The sequence below is a fragment of the Notamacropus eugenii genome, chromosome 3, assembly GCF_028372415.1.
Source record: "Notamacropus eugenii isolate mMacEug1 chromosome 3, mMacEug1.pri_v2, whole genome shotgun sequence".
In the NCBI taxonomy this organism is placed as follows: domain Eukaryota; kingdom Metazoa; phylum Chordata; class Mammalia; order Diprotodontia; family Macropodidae; genus Notamacropus; species Notamacropus eugenii.
Genome location: NC_092874.1, coordinates 454,007,361 through 454,019,159, shown reverse-complemented (window position 1 = coordinate 454,019,159; position 11,799 = coordinate 454,007,361).

The following is an 11,799-nucleotide window of genomic DNA, read 5'->3' as shown; positions in this document are numbered from 1 at the left end:
TACTTGAGGAATGGCCATCTGGACTGTGCTTGAAGACTTCTAAGCACGAGGAGCTCACTACCTCCCAAAGAGGCTCATCCCATTTTGAGACAGCTCTCATTGTTAGGAGGTTCTTCCTGACCTCGAGCCTAGATGGACCCGTTTGGAACTTCCACCCCCTACTGCTTGTTTTATCTTCTGGGGCCAAACAGAACAAGTCCAATCTCTCCTCCGTACGACCACCTTTCAAACATTTGATGACAGTTATCTTGTTCTGCCTCCTTCTCCCCTGGGCTAAACATGCTCAGTTCTGATCCTCACATATCACGGAACTTTGAATTCCTAGAAAACAACAACTTTTCTTTCAAATGCATTTCAGCCATATCCCACTGACAAAAGAGGTATCTACTTTCTTTATTCTATCAATCAAACATTAATTAAGCACCTGCTGTGTTCTTTTTTTTTTTTTTGTTATTGTTCAGTTGTTTCAGTCATGTCAGACACCTCGTGTTTGGGTTTGGGGTTTGGGTAGCTGGATAGTACCAGGCTTCCATTGAAATTAAAACAGCAATAAAGGTCTTTGAAGGTGAGGACCTGGTCTTATTTATCTTTGCCTCTCCCCCTTCTGGGGGGCCATCTCCAGTTTTCCAATCTATATATTGCCGCTGGTCCTAGACAGCTCCAGAGGAGAAAGTGAGGCTGGCAACTTCTCACAGCCCTCCCTCCCTCCTGAAAATCCAATTCACTTGCAAGTCATGGCATCACCTTCCTGGTGTCATGGTCCTCTTTGGGAATGAGTGATAAACAACGAACAGCATCTTTCCCTGCCCCCATACCTATATCTGTATCTATATCCCCCATCTATATCAGGACATAGAAACGTGCGGTTTCTGAGTAAATACTAATTCTCCAACTGGTAACCCCAATTCTGAGCAAACAAACTTTTGGTATACATTTAGTTCATAAATTGGAGAGGGCCTCCACTGGACAGGATGGGGCCAAAGCAACCTCAGTAAAGTGTCAGATATCATTGTTAGTACAAGATCAAATCAGAAGATTTCTGAACTGTCATGCAAGGCGACAAAGGAGAGCATTCAATTTACACACAAATTTTCTTGATCACAGGACCTTGGATTTAGGGTTCGAAGGCACCTTAGGGGTGATCAAGTCTAGTCCCATTGGGGCCTGCATCCTTGGCATTTAATTACCCTGACCAGGTTTTTGGCCTTCTCCAAACCAACCTCCCTCCCCCAACCCAACCTGTGTATCATTGCTGTCTCCTGCCTTGATGGAACTCTAATGGGCTATACTTCTGCCTACCATGAGAGTGACTTACTAGGCATCCCAGGGTACATCCCACCTTCCCTGAGGCCAGGTCCAAAAGGAGGACCTTAAACAGTCCAATCACCTGCCTCCCCCAATAGACCTCTTTTGATGTTCTTCCTTAAGTCTCTCTGAATCTCCATCATTTAGCTCAATGTCTGGCACATAGTCAGCACTTAATACATGCTCATTAACAACTCATTCCTTCATGATTCGCAGAGTCCCACCTCCCCAGACTCTTCTCACTGCAGTGATTCTGAACCTTGGGCTACAGAAATACAAATTCATTTCCCCATCCCTAACTGCCTGTCTCCTTGTTCCCATTCTCCTCCATCCTTCCTACCAAATGCTGTGCTCCAGATCTCTCTGCCCCTTCTGGAATGCCCTCTGGAATGCCTTCTGGAATGCCTATTGTAAAGTTAAACTTGCCTTTACCTTAAATCTTTTTCTTTCTCCATTCATCTTCTAACTCACCCTGAGACTTGGCTCCCTGTGGATGACAAGGTATTCCTGGCTACCTGTTTCAGTATTAGCTACTTTTTCATGAACTTATGTTCAAATTACTAGTCATGATGAGGGAATCCACATACACCTTGATCTCCATTGCCATTTCCAGCAGGAGATGCTCTGATACATCCTAGGTACTATACCTGCCCTTGAGAAGACAATAGACATCTATACAGGTAGTCCCAAAAATCTTAGTGTGTGTATATGTATTAATGATTTAAAACTGCACTAAGACTTTTGGGACTCCTTGTTTTTGTTTATTTTCAGGTCAAGAAATAGTTTCGAGGCTACCTCTTGGCAGGGAATCAGACTTTCTGTAAAATTACTGATGGTTATTTAGTCCAGATTAGAATTAAACTAGACTGAATCACAAAAGACTTGGAGGTCTCCCTGGGGATGGGAGATGGAAGAGGATGAATTTTCACACCATAACTAGCAATGTTCTCATGGAGCTCCTAAGAGGTACTCAAAATCTAACAACCACTGTGAAAACAAACAACCAATTTCATTTATATTGGTTCATAGCAGGGACAAATGATAATCCACGAAGAAACTGGAAGGCACTGGCCAAGATTCTAACATCTTGGCAAAAAATAGGAGAAAAATGGTGTTTACAATGCTCCTAATGAGTGAAGGCGAGGGAAGAAAAAGGTAGAATATGGAAGTGAATGACTAGACAAGGTGGTATCTGACAGTAGAATTTGGATTTTGGGACCAGCGTCTACAATACTGGAATGATGGCCTGTTGTCCATGGATGAGGATACCTTACAAAGGATGTTAAAATCACATTAGCTGGAGCATTGTGAAACTTACAAAGCAGAATTTAAACTGAAAAGGGAAGAGGAAGGAACAAACTCCCCACAAAGATCTGACAAGCCTGATATCAGGAGTATATCAAGTACAACACAGGAAAGAGAAAATCCAAAAAAGGACCAATCAATCATGATAGATAATCACCAGGAAGAGAACCAGAACAAAATAACAAGTGAAAAATGTGTCTTTAGAGGTCTATATAGAAAGACATGAAATAAGAGCACATATTCAAGTCAATTAAAAAACATCCACTAAAATGCAAGGTGCTGTGCTTGATCCTAGGGAATCTATAGACTTAAAACAAAACAAGGCAAAGACCTTCACGGAGTTTACTTTCTACTAGAATCTCTCCAATGTGGGGATATAACAGGTATCCAGAAAAGGTGATGGAGGCTACCATTCCATGTAGCATGCCTGTAAGGAATTCAGTTGCAACCCTGGGATGAATGATATCCTCCATATTAAAGAAGCAGTCTATGGTCGCCCAAGAACAAGGAAGCTCATTTTGCTGGGGCTGAAAGTTAAGAAGAGAGGATAAAAGAACAGAAGAAGAAACCTACAAGCAGTGGTCTCTCAGTGGGTCAGGCCTTCAATCTATGATCACTCTTCTGATGGAAAGACTATGGTGGTGCAATAGAAAGACACTGAAGAGCCACTGAGTTTTGGAGTCAGAGGGCCTAGGTTCAAGTCATGGGCTTTACCTCTCTGGGCTCTCCTCTCCTCATCTGAACTATGGAGGTGGGAAGGTTGGGTACCAAACCTCCAAAGTCCCTTTCAGATCTAAATCTATGACTTAAAATTTTTAAGACCCTATAATACCATGCTGTGATATTAAATAAATGAACAAGTTTCCAAAAAAATCAATGCAAAGCCAAATAAGTAAAAATCATTCTAGCAGCTATCCCTGAAGGAAGTATTACTGTTGGTTTGTTTGTTTGTTTTTTAAGGAACAACCCATCTTTTGGACTCAGACTTAAGTAATAAATTCTCATTACTATTTATAGCAGAAGTGCAAACAGGACTGTAGCCAATGAATTGGCTAATAGGATTATGGATTTGGAAAGGTCCTTGGGAGGTCAAGACCAACCCCCTCATTTTATAGATGAAAAACTGAGGCCAAATGAGGTGAGAAGTGTCAGAGACAGGATTTGAACATGGATTCTCTGACCCCAGCCAGAGTGAATACTCTTTCGCCACATCAAGCAGCATTATTGTTTATTTTGGGCTTTTAGATGGAACTCCCAAAGACTTGAAATAGACTTGTTCGGCATACTTGAAATACTGAAGTCTAAATCCCTAACTGCCAAAAAGCTAAAAACATTCCTGAGCTCTTGCAGACAATTCACAGCCACTTTTAAGATTCAAGCCCCCTTTTTATGATTGACAAACAGGAAGGATTATGAAAATGAACCCTTTTCCTTGACAGAGGAAGGGTAAATATTGACCCCAGTCAATGATGTTGCTGATCAGTCCCAATTTCCTTAGCAAGAAAACTTGAAACGACCTCTTTTCTCTGAGTAGAAGATTTCTTAGGACAAAGAAAGAGTACCAAGTGTTCTTAGTCCTTCCTTCTTGATGATGACCAGTGACATCACCAGGGGAATGTCTTTACTTGCAAGTGAACTGGATTTAAGTGAGGCAGGGCTGTGCAAAGTCATCAGCCTCACTCTCTCCTCCAGTCATCAGAGTCCAGTAGTAAGACATAGGTCAAGATAACTTGCAATGGCCCCCACCAGGTGTTAGACATGAAAAGTAAAACCTATTTGTTTAGGGAATAAGTCTACTAGGAAGCTGGTGGCACATTGGATAGAGCAGTGGAGCAAGAGTCATTAAGACCTGAGCTTGAATCCAGCTTCAAACATTTACAAGCTGTATGACACCAGGCACTCTAGCCAGCAAGCACCCTGACACATCCAGGATGGCCCGATAGCACGGGTTCTTAGGTCTGCTTTTCTAAAATGAAAGCGACATTTGAAGGGTCAACAGTCTTCTTTAATCGCATATGCCAACAGAGAAAATACAAGCAGAGAAATAAAAACTAACAGACAGGGTTTCTTTCTGACCATAAGCAATACATACATCACAGATCTACAGACAGATCCAATTGTCTGACTATTAAATACATACATAGACACCAGAGAAAGAAGCACCAACACGTGAGTTCTCAAAGTGGAGGGGTAGAGAGTCAGAGTGCTCCTTAATGGCTACCCAGAGTCTCATATGGCACTTGAACCTTTTTCCAAGCCCCCAAAGCAAAACCTCACTTCAGAGTATAAATATACGTGTGTGTATGTGTATATATATATATATATGTATATATATGTGTATATATATACATATGTGTGTGTGTGTGTGTGTGTGTGTGTATATATATGTACTTTTCAGAGACATGGGCATCATGACCTTCATGACCCAGTGCCTCATTAAGCATGAACAACAGATATGGGCCTTCCTACAAAACAATCCTCTTCTAATCAAGCTTCCCTTAATGGGCTCACCTGAGGCTTATTAATGAGAAGATCTAACTCTCATTAACATTACAGTCACTTAACCTCAATTTCCTCAACTGTAAAATGGGATTAATAATAGTACCTACCTCCCAGGATTGTTGTAAGCATCAAATGAAATCATATTTTTAAAGTGCTTAACACAGTGCTTCACATACAGTAGGAGTTATATAAATGCTAGATTTTATTGGAAAGACTTGAGTTCAAACCTGGCTTTGGTCACTTACTAGCTGTCACTAGTGACAAGAGTCCCTTCAACTCTGTTTGCCTCAGTTTCCTTAACTATAAAATGGGGATAACACCAGCCTCACAAGATTGTTGTGAGGATCAAATGAGATCATATCTGACAAAAAAAATGCTTAGCACAGTTCTAGGCACATATAAATTCTCATTCTGTCCCTATTCTAGGTTAAGGAGAAATATTTTGTTTGCATAAATGAATTGTTTGACTTGAGGAAGAGGACATAGTGTGTGTGTGTGTGTGTATACATATATGTATATATACATACACATATACACACGTATAATATATATTATAGTATATATTATTTTTGTATTATAAATAAAATAAAACTTAAAAAACAAAACTTAACTCTGAGGAGCAGTGCAAGCAAACCAGGAAATGTGGAAGAGGAAATAGGGAAGGCAGCGAGAAAGACCCTCATGGTAGGAGACTATGGCACCATGGCCAGAACCAAGTGATTCTGACACAAGAGAATGTGCCTCTAAGACCCATCTTAGATGATTAGTTCCCATGTGACCTTGGGCAAGTGACTTCACCTCTTGTGTTATGGAAATGTTTGTGTTGTTTCATGAATTGAAAATAAAATAAATTTTAAAAAAATAAAATTTTAAAAAAAGAATGAAGGTATTATATAAACTGGCTTCCGAGGTCTCTTGAAGTCCTTAATCTATGCTTCTGTGAGCTAGTGTCATTTATCACTCACTTTTCAGATGAAGGAAACAGAGGGCCAGAGAAGTTGTGACTTGACCAAGGTTACAGTTAACCCACGGCAGGGTAAGACGTCTTAGTCCTAGATCGGAACTCAGGTAGAATTTTTTAAAAGCAACAATCGTATGCAAAGTTAACGAATTGTTGTTCGTAGTGTTATTTAGTGTTAATATAAAAGAAATAACTTGTTCTTGGTGGGAGAACCTTTACTAAATCAGCTGCCTGAGTACCAGTCAGACCACTGACTCATTACAGCAAAGATCCAAATTAATACAGAATTAGAAGCAATAAAAAAAAAAAAAAAAGAATGTGGCTTACAATTTAAATAACTCCAACCTGACCTATTAAAACAAGTTATTGATGCTGAATAAAGGGAAATAGATGGAAAAATGAGTCTCAGCACCAATGAACAGTTTCCTAAAGAGGTTTCGTCAATTTCATTACTATAATAAGGAGACCCAAAGAGACTAGAAACCACCTCAGTCAGAAAACGCTCTCTCTCCTTGCCAAGTGGAGGGTTATGGCAGCCAAAGGCAATATTATCCTAGAATATAAACTTGTTTGTTAAATCTTATGAAGAAGGATGGTAGAAAATTATGGGCAGCCTAATCTCATAAAAAAGTGAGGAGCCGTGGAGGAAAACAAGAAGTTTAAAGAAAGCCTGGTGAGAGATCCAATGGTGTAGAGTCATCCTGGGGACCTTTAAAGGCATCAGATGAGAGATAAAGATGAAAAATGGAAAATGTCTATAGAGGTTTTTTCTTTTTTGTGAAAAACAGACTCTTCATTAGCCAGAACAATGAAGTCACCACATTTGGACTCTAACACCATAGTCCTAGATGTGATATATGGATGAGTAGAAATGTCACAGAAGGAAATAAAGATGGGAAAAACAGCTGGAATAGACCATGTACATGGAGGTCTTCCATGCCAGAGATCATATATTTTTAAGGGCACTGAGGGATAATGTCTCAAGTAACTGAAAGAGGGGGAAGCAGCAAAAGCACAGAAAAAATCAGACAATATTACTCTTTGAAAAAAAAAGGCTACCATGAAAATGTGAATAACTGCCAGTTCACATGCATGTTTTCCCATCTGTACAAATGTTTTCAGGGATAATCTTCTTATGTATTGAGGTGGACATCTTTAATAAGGGTATGAGAAGGGAACAGGGAACCTTCTGCAAATATTTCATGATAGATAACATCTTAATGTAGTGTATGTTGCCCCTGTATATTATGAGGGTCTACATGGGTGTGTCTAGATGTGGCTTTTGGGTAGGGGATCATGATTAAATATCTCTGCAGTCTCTTCTATCCACAATTCTCCAAGGGAGACTGATTCTTGACAGGATGGGAGCAGTTAGTTGGGGTCACAAGGCTGATTCTGGTCTACTCTCCTTAGAGAGCGGATAGGATCATACCCATCACACTGCCACATATGGTTATTTTAAGCAAAATAACTCTTTAAATCCAATCTGCTCCCAGGGTTGTTATCCCTTTAATGGAGAAGGAGCATTCTAAGCTATATCTCAAGGCTATTCCCACCCTACTCAAAAACCAGGTGCACAAGCACCATCACACATAGCAAATGGTAAATAAACTCATGTATTCAAATGAATATAGCAAACAAAAATCAGAGAAATCATATAGATTAGAATATACCAAACAGCACACTAGCTCTCCCACTGGGAATAAGATAGCTCAGATCAACCTGGAGAGAGGATGTCCCAAATCTTAACCGAGGGTAATATCCTGAAGTCTCTAGTGTGGTAAGGTGAAGATAGAGACATGATCAAAGTGCTGACTCCTCTATATGTTGGCTTCTTCCCAGAGCCTTTCTCTTCCTCCAGGGCCTTCAGAGAACCTGTGTGTGTCCTTTCTCAAAGCTGGAAGCCGGAGGAATAAGACTATGCCCTCTCTGAAACTCAGTTCCCATGCAGTCACATAGCATTGGGTACTCATTTTAACCAATGATTTCTAGGTTCCATTCACAATCTTACATTTGACAAGAAGGTATAGAGAATACTGGATTCCACTGAGATCAGTGTTTGTTGGCTATAACATTTGAATTGGTAGAGGAAAATGCTATCTAAAAGGCTTTTTTTCCCATGTTTTAAAGAAAATTATTTTATTTTTAACAGGGAATAAAACAAAGAAATTTTTATTGAATTAGAAAAAATAATAAAATTCATTTGAATGAACAAAAAATCAAAGGAGCTAATAAAATGATGTGAAGAAAAGAGGTTTAGCAGTACCATATTGTACAGTATATTATAAGGCTGTAATTATCAAAAACATCTAGTACTGAGAAATAGAAAAGTACATCAATGGAACATACAACTTACAGCAACCAATAAATGTAATAACCTTGTATCTGACAAGTGTAAAGACGTAAGAGTTGGGGAGCAAAGGCTCTTTTCCAACAAGACTTCCAGTGAAGGGCGAGGATAAGTTGGTCCTTCTCCACATCAGCTTCATGGTGAACATATCTACATGGAAGTTAGAATAGGGGACTCAACTTAACTAGTTTGTACCTCAGTCCCTGCTGCCTTTTTGTTTGTTATTTTCTGATCTTAGATGGAAAAATATACCAAGAGAGATATATTCAGAATTAGAAGGTATTATTAATAGTGGCACTAACAGTACCTAAGAGTTAGAGAACTTGATAGGCATATGTGTAGATTACATCTCATCAGGTGTGTATGGATACATGGATGTGTGTGTGTGTGTGTGTATTATGAGTGTTAGGTCAGTATTACATGGTAGATGGAGATGCCAAAAGATCTGGATTGAAATCTTACCTCTAATGTACATAAGACATGAACCTGACCAAGTTTCTCATGTTCTCAATGCTCCCATTTCTAAGTTTCTATGTTGTAGAAAAATTAGCTGCCTGTATGGCCCAAAAGCAGGAGTTTCCTCCACTAAGAGTCCCCAACACCAAGAAAATCACAAGTCCCAACCATGTCTCTCTATGTATAAGTGCTTGTGGGTAGCCCTTGAATTTTCCTTCAAGTCTGAATCATTAGCAAAAGAGCCAAGAAGGTGCTTGGGATCTGTTTAAATTCTGGGCCCTCCCACAATTTTTTCATTTTTGAGAGAAATGTTTTTTGGGAATGGGGAGAAGCTCTCCTCACTAGAAAAAAATGGGGCTTCTTGGGCAACAATTATGAATCTGTGAGACTTGGGGATGTCACAAGAAAGTATAAGTTGAGAAAAAACTAGAATACTGATAAAACTCATGTCACTGGACTTTGAGGAAAAATAAGCCATACTTTCTTCATGGATACCTAAGCAAAAATTTAAACTTAACTAAAGGGAAAATTAATAACTTCATACTGATTTATAACTCCAGGCAATCACGAAAAATCTGCTCACACTACAGGTTACCTCACCTTGAAAAAATAATAATAATGGTTGAGCATATCACATCCCAGTTCATATAAAAGAATAATAGCTAGCATTTATATAACACCTACTATGTGCTGGGCACTATGCTAAGCCTTTTACAAGTGTTACATCAGTTGATACTTACAACCCTAAAAGGTAGGTGCTATTATTATTCCCATTTTATAGTTAAAGAAACTGAGGCCAATCAAAGTTAAGTGATTTGCCCAGGCTCACACAGCTAGCAAGTATCTAAGGTCGGATTCAAATTTAGAGTCTTCCTGACTCTAGGGCCAGCCCTCTGTCTCCTGTACCGCACAGCCACCCATAAATGAAAGTGAAAGTACGTTGATATATAGAAAACATAGATGTGTTCATTAAAATAGCCAACCCTGGCTATGTAGAACTATAATTCTGTAAGTTCCAACACCAAGAAGGGAAAGACCACAACAACAGAGCCAAGTTCAAAATAAAAGAAGCAAATCAACCAGAGAAGGATTAGGAACTAAACCTTTGAAAGCTTGAAAAATATAACAATACTGGAAGAAAGCTAAACAGAAATAAACAAAAATTAGGAGTCAGAGGCTGTGGACTCTAACAAGAGGACTCTAACCACATCTTTAGGTATCACTTTCTATTTCTGTAGAATGAGGGGGCTGGACTCTTACTCTAAGATCACTTCTGGCTCTAAATCCATGATCCAATGAATGAATGGGAAAAAAAAAAGTTTTTTTGAGGGATAACTAGGTACTGAAAGCTCAGGATAGAAATCTCAAAGCAGAGTCACTGCCCTCAAGATCTTATACTCCAGAGTCAGCGTAGCGGTTGGTTTGCTAAACTTGGAATCAGGAAGGCCTGAGTTCAAATCCTGTTTTATGACCTTGAGTATTTATGTGACACTTATGAGTGTGATCCTGAGCAATGTCAGTTAGTCTTTGTCCTAGTGCCTCAGTTTCCTCATCTGTAAAATAAGAATAATAGTAGCACTTACCTGACAGGATTGTTGTGAAGATGAAATTAGATAACATATGTAAAATACTTTGTAAACCTTAAAGTACCATATAAAGGATGCCATTATTATTACAAAGAGAGAGAACATACAAAAAGGAGTATAGATATCTTGAGAGGGATACTTGGGCTTGGAAAATTACATGGAGGATGAGCAGAACCAGAGAAGAGCAGAATGTCACACTTTTTAATCTCAGTGGCAGTATTGATTTGATAATAGTTGCAGAACTGAAAAGGGGAAAATGGTACAACCTAGAGGGAGGTGATGAGGGGAAGGCAACAGTCAAGAATGTGGCATGGCTAGAGTCACTAGATGTAGGGAACCACGTGAGGCATCTGCCAACCAGGTGTACTCACCTATCAGGCCACAGTTTGGGAGTTAAGCCTCCCAGTGTCTGGTCTCTGGTATGAGGGCACAGCTACAGGGAGGTTGGCAAGAAGCACCTGGGCAAGTCAAGTGAATCATGGCTCCTTAAAGGCAATAGGCTATGTGAAGTATCATAGGTGTGGGAAGAGGAGGAAAGATCACTAGGGCTGAAAGGGTTAGGGTTTTCTGAGTCAGGTCAGATCAGCAAAAATTCCAAGAAGTGAGAAAAAAGCAGCATCAGAGAGAGAAGGAGCTGCCTGCCTGAAAGTTTAAACCCCAAACATACAAAATGAATCTCATAAAACTGTCACAGAAAAACAAGTATAAACATAAAACTTCAATGAAAGCCAGGCCAGGCCGATTAAACAGAGCTGAAATGGCTGTAAAAGAGATGTATTTTGAACAGAAGAAAATTTAAATGAAGTTAAAATGACTTAGGCTTGAGAAAGCCAGCAAATGACTCATAAAAATACCCAGAAAAAGAAAGTTAATTTAAATAGAAAAAGAAAGAGAGAACTCCCAACTCAAATTAATTTTGCTACCCTGTGGTTTGATCCAACAGAATGTTTCCATGGCCTTCCAACCCACAGATTGTCTGGGGTCTATGGCAGGTCAACTTATTCAGCATAAAGGTCAGCACGCTACAGATGGTAGACACAGGTTTTTGTTTGTTTTTGATTTTTTGGTGGTTGAGGGAGATGTTAGCGTTTTGAATGCAGAATGCTGAGGTTGGTGAAAGCTTTGGGGATGGTTCCCCCACCACCCAGGCTCCAGAAATCCCAAATCTCAGTCCATCTGTCTGCTCCTCTCTGGACTTGCATAGCCAACACTACTTAATACCTCAGTCCTTCAGGAGTAAACATCACCTGCTTCCTCACTGCAGGTGCTGGGAGTGGAGAAGAGGACCTGAAGATTCTCAGCACAAAATGAAAAGGCGAAAGGAGGATCACTCC